Here is a 10,505-nt window from a genome sequence, read left to right as displayed (position 1 = left end):
TGGTGGTGATGAAAGCAGGGAAGAAGAGGAGGCTCTTCTCCCTGCCCATCCCCTTTGTGAAAACATGGCATGACTTAAATGCGGTGTCTTCTGAAGGATTAGATGAGGTAGCACAATTTAGGGCTAGGCAGAAATACCTAACATAATTCAGGATAAGCTAGCCTGTGTGCAGTCTCGTTTCATTAGCGCACGGCTCTGAGTTACTGTAGTATATGTAACATGCCTGAACGAGCTCATCGATTACTACTTTGTGCGTCTCTGTACCACAAAACATTTTGCTATATAAAAATGTATTGAAAACGGTCTCCATGCTCTTTGTCAGCACTGAGGCTGAATCACCTTTTCCTGGGCTCACAAGCCCGCTGTGGCTCCCTGGACACAGGAGGAGGTTTTAAACTTGCCGAGTGCCCAAAGTCATCTTGGCTCAGAGAGCACCCATAGCTGCTGCTTAAGCCCCAGAGCTCTGCGTGTCCCGGTGGGGGACAAAACTAGAGGATCAAGACTGAAGATTTTGTAGTGGTGAGCACGTGTAAAATGGCAGCTCAGCCTTTGCCAATGAGCCAAGAATTGTTTTCATTTTTAAAATTTGGCTGGCTGTTTGCTGGGGCAAGATGGAGAGGTATGGTCTAGTTTTTTGGCCTCTCCTTACTTAAAAACAACCTGGGCACCCAGTGTGGTACGTTTCCGTTGGATTTATATGGGTGTTTTATTGTGAACTTATGGACTCTGCTGATATAAGGAATTTAATAAAAATGCTGACAGCTGATTATCTATAGTTGTGCTATAATAAACCCTATTTTGGTGAGGTTTATAACGTACCAGTTACGAAGTACAACAAATTATTAGATGAAAATAGTTGTAAAGTCTGGAAATTGACTTTTTGCTATTTTTTATGATTTAATCTATTTATGGGAAGAGAGACATACCTTCTTTTCACAACTGGAATGAATCTTGATGAGAATATGAGTAAAAACATAATATATATTATCTGTCTTTTTTTGCTAAGGGAGAAAATACAAACCATTTTGAAGATGAACCTGTTGTCTTTGTTCTGTCACTGAGAAATCTGCCTTTACTCTCATTTGCTTTATTTCTTGTGTTTGAATACGCCGAGTGTACGAACCTTCCTTCTCCGTAAAGGACATAACCTTAAAGATAAAAAATGGTGTGTGGGCCCACTAAACCTGATAAACTGATACTACTTTCTTGATAGAATTTCAGAGGGCATAAAGGACATATTCCAAAAGTTGTTAAAATTGGCAGAAATTCTGCCAACTTCAGTGCATTTTGGACCAGGCTGGAAGTGAAATGTATCCCTGAGTATATCATTACAAGTTATTTTATTCTCCTTCAGAATATTACTGTACCTTGGTCGTCTTGTGTTACGCACCTCAATCTTGCTGCTGCACTCACTGCTTTGAAATACTGCAGTGGGCCTTATTCTCAGTTTGTGGTGCTCTAAACCAGCAAATATTTCTTTTATCTCAGTATCAAAGACTAGACTGTGGCTTTAACATTGACAAGGAGCACTTGGAGACAGTGACTGACCTTTTGAAATTGGTAAAAAAGAGCCCCCAGGGAATCCCATTAGGAGCAGGGGTGGAAGAAGCTGTTATCTACCTTCCAAAAAAGATGAGGTGTTCTGCTGCCTGTTATTAGGGGACGTTGTAACTAAACCCAGGTTCTTTGGCCTTCTCATTCAATTCAAAGCAGCCAGCTTTGTCGTTTAATTTCAGTGGTAGACATTTAGTTATTTTTCTCTGAGTATTTAAAGGCAAACTTGCGGAGCTCCCATCTCAAAGACAAAGCATAATGCCAACATAGGTTCCCTGTTTCTCTCCATGTAGTGCCTTGTACTGGCTTTTCCTTCTTCCAGTCCTTTGTTGAGGAGAAAAGATGCAGAGGGGATCCATCAGGTGCTACAAGGGTTGGTGGTAGCACTGAAATTGCTTGTCGATTCCCAGCTGCAGCCTGGCACTAGCAAGAGCAGTGTATCCATCAAACTGCATGTGCTGCGGAGATTTGAATTGCATGTATTGATTTTTCTCGTACATATAATATAAAAATATGGTGCTCTACCCGTAATATAAGAAGATATAAGAAGTACTATGACTAGATGCTTTCTGGAAGTTTTAGGTAGAAGAAATTGAAAGGAGGAGATAGGTTGGGTTGTTTTAATAGCGTTATTCCTCCATAGAAACTTCTAATTGTAGCTTCTTCAATGTTTGATCCTTTTTTTAATTGGCCAAATTTTCCTGACTGTGAGATGGAGAGATCCTTGGAGACACTTGCTTCTTTTCCAGGCTTAATCTATCATATCTTTAGGTCTTTGAACTTAACTTTGAAACAGTAAAATAGGAAAATATATATCATTACCTGTAGGTATGAGCTGGTCCTTTTCAGTAGCAAGACTGGAGATTTGTTGTATTTATTTTGCCTGATAAAGCATGAGTTTTGGGAGACCTTAAGAAAATTAAAAGGTGCAATAATTTCTCTGTCGTGCCGTGGTCAGAGAACTTGGCAGTGATCGTAACGTTCTCTTGTTCTATTTGCTCAGGGTTTCTGATTTCAGAGCTTACAGATGTGGCAATTGTGAATCCAAGGTTGAAGTTTCAGAAGAAACAGTGAATCTACCCCTAACTTTTAGCCTTCTAGTAAATAAAGTAATGACAGCACAAAGGAAGGAGACCCCTTCCGTATTTACTGTTTGATCTGCTTGCAAGTCAGAGATCTTGCCATACCTCTTTAATAGAGTACCAAGAATTAAAACAGTGTTGAAATAGCATTGTTAGGATAACATTTTAATTACTTCAAACATTGTAATAAAACCCGAGTTTTCTTGGGTTTGGGGGTAGTAACTTCAGATTATTGAAGCGCAGTGGTTCATAAAGTTCTTCACCGAGACGTGAAGGAAAGTTATCTTTTGTACAGTCATTTTGCTTTCAGGTTCTGTGTTCAAACTTTGGATTGAGAACGCCAACTCTTTTCAGAGGTTGAACAATGCTGTGGGAAAATTATGGTTTTCTTTAAATTCTTCTTTTCATCATCCAGGGATACAAGTGCATATTATTGCCTACACAGTATTGTGTAGAAACTGGAAAGCTGTATTTGTATGGAGGGTTTTTCTGAATACTTTTCTTCATTGAGAGAATGGGAGAAATACATGGTAGTTATCAAAATTTATGGCAGCCATGCTTCTGTGCTTCACATGTTTCAAAATCAGAAAAGTAAATGAAAGGAGTCAAAAAGCATGTTTCAAAACTGTTGAAAATCCCTGCTCGCAGTGATGCCTAGACTATTGTTCTAATCTGCTTTAGTTCTATGGCAGGTCATAACAGTGGGTGAGTAATATAGATATGCAACAAAGCCATCCCATTACTTCTTGGAAATAACAGAATATTTTGAGATTTTCTACTTTGACAAAGACAATTTAATTGCAGTAAACCCTCCTGTGAAACAGTAAAAAAAGTCAATCAAGAAAATGTTGCTTCTGGAGTCCTAAAGTGAAATGTAGCTCTGTATTTCTTATCTGCAATCGAATGCGCAAATCGTTCTTTTAATGAAGATACTTTGAACGCTAATCATAACAGCAGGGAATATAGAGCAGAAGCATATACCTGCCTGATCATGTTGATTTGTGCACTCTCGGCTTTTACAAAGTCTGGGATGGCTGCACAGCTGGTTTGGGTTCATATTTTAGGCTATTGAAGGTGTTTTCTTGGCAGGGATGAGACTGCCAGAAATCATACCTGTTGTTTTACTCCCACAAGGGTTTTCACAACGCACACCACCTGCCTAATCACATGGACATGACTCTTCAGGGCAGTCTGACTGGGCAAAGAGCAAATTGGAGAAGAAAGTAAGGAGGAGGTACCCGGTAGTGGTGTGTTTGAAAAATGGCTGTCACTGGTTGGAGCCTTTCTGATACTGAGAAGGGAGGTTCCCGGAGAGCAGCTGAAGGTGATCCTGGCTTCTGCCAATAAGTAGCTCTGCCATTACCAGCTGCCCTTAAAATTTGCCCTAAACCTTTTCCTCAGATACACGCTCTATGTGTGTAATAATTAACTGGCAGGGTAGACCCACTTGCTGAAATATGAAATGGCTTAAAATGCCAACGCAGAAAGATTAAAAAAAATGAAAAAGGAGAAAAAAAGCTTGTATGCTGCAGTATTCACTACTGCAGTACTGTGACTGACAGATCTTGTGCTGGGACATGGGTTGCTCTCCTCCCTTCAAGGGCAGAGAAGGGAGATACGTACACTGAAGAGGTATGTGACAGTTCACGCATCTTGGTGAGGTGCTAGTAGCAGGGATTTACTAGAGGAGAAATCTTCAGTCTTTGGACTACAAATGATGACAGTTTCAATTAGTACTTATTCTGTGTGTAACACTGTACTGTGCCTTGGACTAATGTGACCTCTCTGCAGGAGGTAGGGCTGTGTGACTTTGCACTTGGAAGGCTTTGAGCTTGAATGTGCTACCATTTTCTGGTGATTCGGGGAGCTGTGTTTGGGAGTTTGCCTCTCTAAAGAACCAAGAATAAAAGCCTGTAGCTGTGTTGCTTAACCCTAGTCCCTTACCTCTGTTGTCCTTCCTACATAGCCCACCGACGTACTCCGGACCCTATTGCCTTTGCAGCAGATGATCTTCTCGTGCTGCAGCAAAGTCTGTATCTCCAAGGTTATACATAGTGGCCTCTTCCACATGTGGGAACACCTTGCTCTCTCCTCCACAGTGGTAGGATTGAAAGACCACTCTAACCCCTCTTACTTTTCCTCAGCTTTTCAAAGGAAACTCTTTGGTTACTGCTGTTGTGTCCCCACATAACTTGTCGGTGCCTTACTTTCTATACTAATACTGCAGTATGAGACAGTGTGAGTAAATAAGATGGTAAGAACAGGAGTAGTTTCTGTAGATTGTCCTCAAGAACTAGCAGACCTGCTAATACCTCAGGTACAATTAATTCTTGATTGGGGCATGCCAAGCTTGTCAGAGGAGCCATCTACGGCTTTCTTCTTTGTCTGTTTGTTTGTTTATTAGCACGGAGAATCCTGAGATTTCACATGGAAGATCTATAAGGGGAAAGACGTTTTTTATTCAGCTTCCTGCAGAACATCTTTCCAAGAAGGACAGTTGAGCTTTTGTTGTTGATCACTTCTCCTGATACTGTGCATCATGATGTGTTTTGATACTGTGCTCGCTGACTGTGTTCTGACTAATATATCTTGATATTTGCTACTTGAAGTGGTATACAAAGAAGCTGTCATCACCAGCTGTGTAGAAGACATCTGAGAAAACCATCAATAAGTATTAAGAAGCAAATGAAAACATCTCGGCTGCCCTACTGAATTTGACTTTTAGTACTGTTTTTTGCCATCTTTCTCCCTTGGCTCAACATGCTTAAATACTCTGAGGGAGAAATATTTTCCTGGCTGCCTCTTGCATGATCTCCAGGTGCATAGGCCTGTGCCCAATTTCCTGCGATGCAGAAAGAAGTCAGTTGATTACATTTCTGTTGGCTTTCTGAAACCTGCAATCTTCAGGCTCTGCTAAGATTTAAGGCATACCAGGATAGGTTACTTCTGTGTGTCTAAACGTTTTAGATTGAAAATAAGTGTTCAGCCCCATCAAGAATAATTTACCGTTCTGTTAAGAAGAATAGGAAGTAAGCTATTACCACTGCAATTTTCTTTTGCATAAGCTTAAATTCTGAGTAGAGAGGTTGTCAATTAGTGTGCAGATTTTTTTAATTGGCTATAATAAAAAGCTAATTGGTGTTTTGCTTAAAGAGTGAATTAAGAAAGTGTTGCTATAGAAACTTTGCATGTGTACAGTGCCGCTCTACATAACAGTGAATACAATAGTGTAATGACCTTTCTGAGCCAGCTGTATAGTCAAGGAAAAAGTGTTAAATTCAGGCTTGCTGAAGTGATCATTAAGGAGTTTGTGACTTCCCCCATTTCATTGCCTGAAAGTGTCTCTGGCATTGTCTTGTTGAATGTTTCTCTTGACTCGTGTCAAACCGTATAATAAATGCTGGTCTCAGAAGACCTGAACTTCTGTAAAATCCGAGTGCTCCAGTTTTGAATGTGTAAACCGATCTGTAATCTGTCAAGCATAAAATGTACTACTGGGAAAATTTCATTTTCATAATCTGAGAAACTGTGGTGATGGATCGTAAGTGACAACATCTAATCCGTTAGCTGTTGTATTCCTCCCTCCTCTCCCCGCCTTCTCTGCCCGCTGGTCTCTGAGCCTCATGTGAAACACAGGAATTATGATTTTAAGTCAAATGGGATTTCTGTTCTAATTTGCAACATTCTCTCCCAGCAAAAATACTTATCTTCTCGAATATAAACTTTGCTGAGGAGAGAATAATTTCTTCAGGATTTGTGAAGAGGAAATCTTCCTTGGGCTAATGCTTGCCTGCTTAAATTACTTCAGAGTCATCATCTGTACTTTTGCTAGCTGCTTAAAAGTTAGATACAGGTGGCATGGACAAAAATATACTGAAGTATATTATGAACATAGTCGTTCCTGCAGAGGAAGGTGGTCAATAATGAAATAAGTGTCTCTATATGGTAAAGGGGAAAACTAAAACATGACCTTTTTTTTTCAATTCCCTGATCCTGAATCTCATTATTACTATAATGGACAAATCGTATTGTCCCCTTTTTAACTGCACATCTACAAAATGCAGGGGCGTGAGATCCTGTAGTTATTAGTCATAGTGACACAAAAACCTTAAAATGTTCTGCATGTTTTAAATAATGCTGTGACTGAATGCAAAAGACTGGACAAAACTATAACCTGTTGACTGTTAGTGGAAGGAGTTCACTGTGTTCTTCTTTCCCTCTGGTTTTCAATTAAAAAAAAAAACAAAACAAAACAAAAAAAAAACCAAAAATCATGCTGTGTCTGCTAAATTTGCCCCTGCACTGTTCTTCAAACCAGTAAAACACAAAAATCTTTGATTAGTTTGATTTGACCTTTTTTCCCCCCGCTGCCTTTTTTCTTCCCAGTAGATGCTGAGAAGAAATCAGATTCTTCTAAGTGGCGGAATTTAGGAGAATCTCTTAGAATTCTCTGGAATCGTACAGTTAGTTAGCTTTTTTCTGTACCTCTGGATCACGACTGAGTAGTATCATAACTTAGTGGCTATTTTTCCCTTGATACACATATGTAAGCCCTATTAGTGTTAATGCCTTTTTGAAACGCTTCCCTCGTATATTCAATATCTACTACTGATGTCCATACCCTAAAGTCTTACGAGTTGCATGGCGTGTGGCTATCTCTAGAGCTTAATAGAAAGTTGGATTTAATCTCATAGTTCATCTTTTGAGCAGTAAAACTGTAAGACAGATAAAATGTTTTAACATGAAGCTTTTATCTGAGACCTGTGAGCAAATAAGTCTTTTTCTGGTCCAGGGAAAGGACTGATATATTTTTTTTTTCTTCCCTTTTATCTTGCCCAGTAAGAGCATAACTGTAATATGTGTTTACATGGGCTTGTAGAGTTTAAAGGTGTTGTTTTACAGAAAAGTAGTATGATATTATATTTATGACTGTCAAGGAAATGTTGCTTTTTGCAACTCAGTAAATCCATCCTTACTTCATTTTAAATTTTTGCTGCTTTGCTGCAGTTCATTGTCAACTGCCTTTGTGAAAAGGGGACCGGGTCTATGAAGGGCAAAACATGAATCTAATTTAGGACTGGTATTTTCCTCTTAGTTTGCTTGACTCTACAAGGCTCTGAACACCCTGACCTAACGTTGATGTTATTCCTGCTTTAAATGGGGCTGTTGAACCAGTTGAATTTTTAGGCTTCTCCCAACCCAAATTTGTGTCTCTGACAGGGTTCAAATCTACAATGATAAAGGGACTGTCTTCTTGTTGTTGTTCTTCCATTTTTATCAACTGTGACTCCGCAGGGTTACCTCAAAGACAATTAGAACAACAACTGATGTATGAATAGTTATAGTACCATCAGTTGTGGGGTTTTTTAAAAGATAATTTATCTCCAGATGGTAAATTCAAACATGTCTTTTAAAATTTTATTTTCCAGCTCTTATTCTCCCCATTTTTTAAAGGGTAACTTTAGCCAGACTTCTGAATGCATACCTAGGAAAAGGTGTAAAAGCCTGTTCATCCCTCACAAGGGGAAGCCTGTTTCAACATGGCTGCTACAGCCCTTACGTTGGATCAGTAAAATTTATATGAAAACTTGGTGTCTGGGAGATGGAAACTGCACTCCTGCTTGTTCAGTGCATTATTATTTGTTTATTGGGATTAGTGCTGGCTGCAGTCCTACAAAATGAAGTGGAGTATTGGAGGAGCTCGGTGGGTTCTGCATTGTGGATGTCGATGGGATGCCTCGGAAAAGCAGCTGCAGCGCTGCTTCTTTGTTGCCCCGATAGGCTTGTGTTTACAGAAAATTACAATGGCACAACTTGGTTACTATTGATCCTTTTTTTCCCTTTGTTTTACAATTTATGTGATGCAGCAACGGAGGGTTATTAGTGGAGTTATCTGTAGAATCTTTATAATAAGCTTTGGTTAGTACTGAACTGCAGCGATATATGTAGAGACTGTTTAAATACGTACTGAGCTACCTTGTTTTGTTTGGGGAAGGACTACGTTGACACCTTTTGCATTTCATTAAAAGAAGGAGGGAGATTTATGTGGACGATAATGAGATTGCTAGTGGGAAATAGGTGAAAAATTGAAATCATCAGAATATTGGTTGGTGTTTGTTTTTTTTTTTCTCCAATAAGAGCACTTCTACTTTACTGATGGATGAACAAGGCAATTGTTTATTGTCCAATCTTTTGTAGTAGAGCAAAAGAACCACCACAGGTTCCCTGCATATGAACCTGCTGCTTCATGAACCAGACCTTACTGGATGCGAGGGCATTGGTTTTGACATTTTAGGCAGTCACTTTGTTTCTTTAAATGAGAAAAATATTTCATAAGAACCAACATGTTTAAAACCACATTCTATTCTGTGCTGTGTCAGGAAGATGCATCTGCTGTTTATATTTACAAGTTGCATCGTTGCAAATTGCTAGATTTCTGTTTCTATGAATGGTATTATAAAATGTGATGTGTTCCTCTTTTGCAGAGAATTAATGAAGAGGCCAGATTGAAAACATGCCTTCATGAAAAAGTCTCTACCAAACTGATCCTGTCTTGGCTTTAAGGTACATGAAAAAAATGTATCAACCACCTATTCTAACTTTTCTTCTCATCTTAATTGTTCTGTTTGAAAGAAATGTGAGGATATTATGTGCCCAGAAGAAAGAAAATATTTTAAGGAGTTAGGTTGCAAAACTTAGTATTTAGTCAAAATAAGGTGGAAGCATGAGCCGATAATTTGGGGTAGGCTTCAGTAATTAAACAAAATGACAGTCAGTGGCATGAATGCTTGTCTTATGTACTGCCTTGGCAAGTGTCTGGTTTTGTCTAAAAATTGAATATGCATGTGAAGGAGAGATCGCTATAATTGAATGGAAAATGTGAAATTACGAGGGCAGCAAAGTATAAATAATTGAAAATCAGGGTGCAACTCTAGCTTCTGTATTTCATGAGCTCAATTGCAAACAAAATTGCTGGAATAGGAATTCACATTTTTGTTCCTCTTAATTTGACTTTCATGGTACCATACTCCTGATATAGAGACCACGGCGGTGAAAATGACGAAGCGGTAGCTAAATATCGGTAGGAAATGAAGAGCCAAACCAGAGACTAATTTTCAGCAGTCTGCAGCTTTCGTTGTATATGTATACACTTTGATTTCTCATGTGTATAGAAAATGTATCCTCTAACACTGCATATGTTTAGTCTTTCTCCTCCGGAATTATTTAACTTACTGTGTTCCATGGTAAGATGTGGCAGGCTTGTTTTGTTTATGAAATCATTGCAGGAAATAACTAATAACTTTCTGAACAGTTAATTACTTGTGAGTATAGCTAAGTATTCTTAATCTCCACGAAATACTTCTTTATCATGGCCGTACTTCATTTGACTGTTTACTATACTTGTTCAGTTGTTGAAATCACTCAAAATGGGAAGTTTTCAGTGTTTGAAACTTTTTGGATCTACTTGCCCTGCTGCGTCTGTGGTTGAAGGGATTGGTGAGACTGCTGTACTCAAGCCTTATTTTCAAGTGAAACTTTCTCCAAATTTGACCCGTGCTATTAGACATAATTAAAACCATATGCTGCTTCATATCCCTAGTATTAGGGGTTGTGATACTGGCACGTGCCATAAACCCAAGTTCCAGGCAGCACAATAAATGTGAAACATTCACTGTCAAAATACGTTCAGTTGTGTATCTGGTGTAAAAGCCCAGGTTTTGCCCTTAAGCGTCAGGTACTTCTAGAACCAGATCAGATTCAATAGTTTTGCTTGTAAAAGGAGATCAAAGCAAAGCTGTCAGCAGTACTTTCAGAAGGGCTGCTGGACCTTCAGTGAGCCTGCCCGGCTGCACGCGGGGTAGGACAGCA

This window comes from Platalea leucorodia (assembly GCF_965183815.1).
Source record: "Platalea leucorodia genome assembly, chromosome: 8".
NCBI classification, from domain to species: Eukaryota; Metazoa; Chordata; class Aves; order Pelecaniformes; family Threskiornithidae; genus Platalea; species Platalea leucorodia.
The sequence above is the reverse complement of the archived record's forward strand: the minus strand, read 5'-3'. Positions refer to the sequence as shown.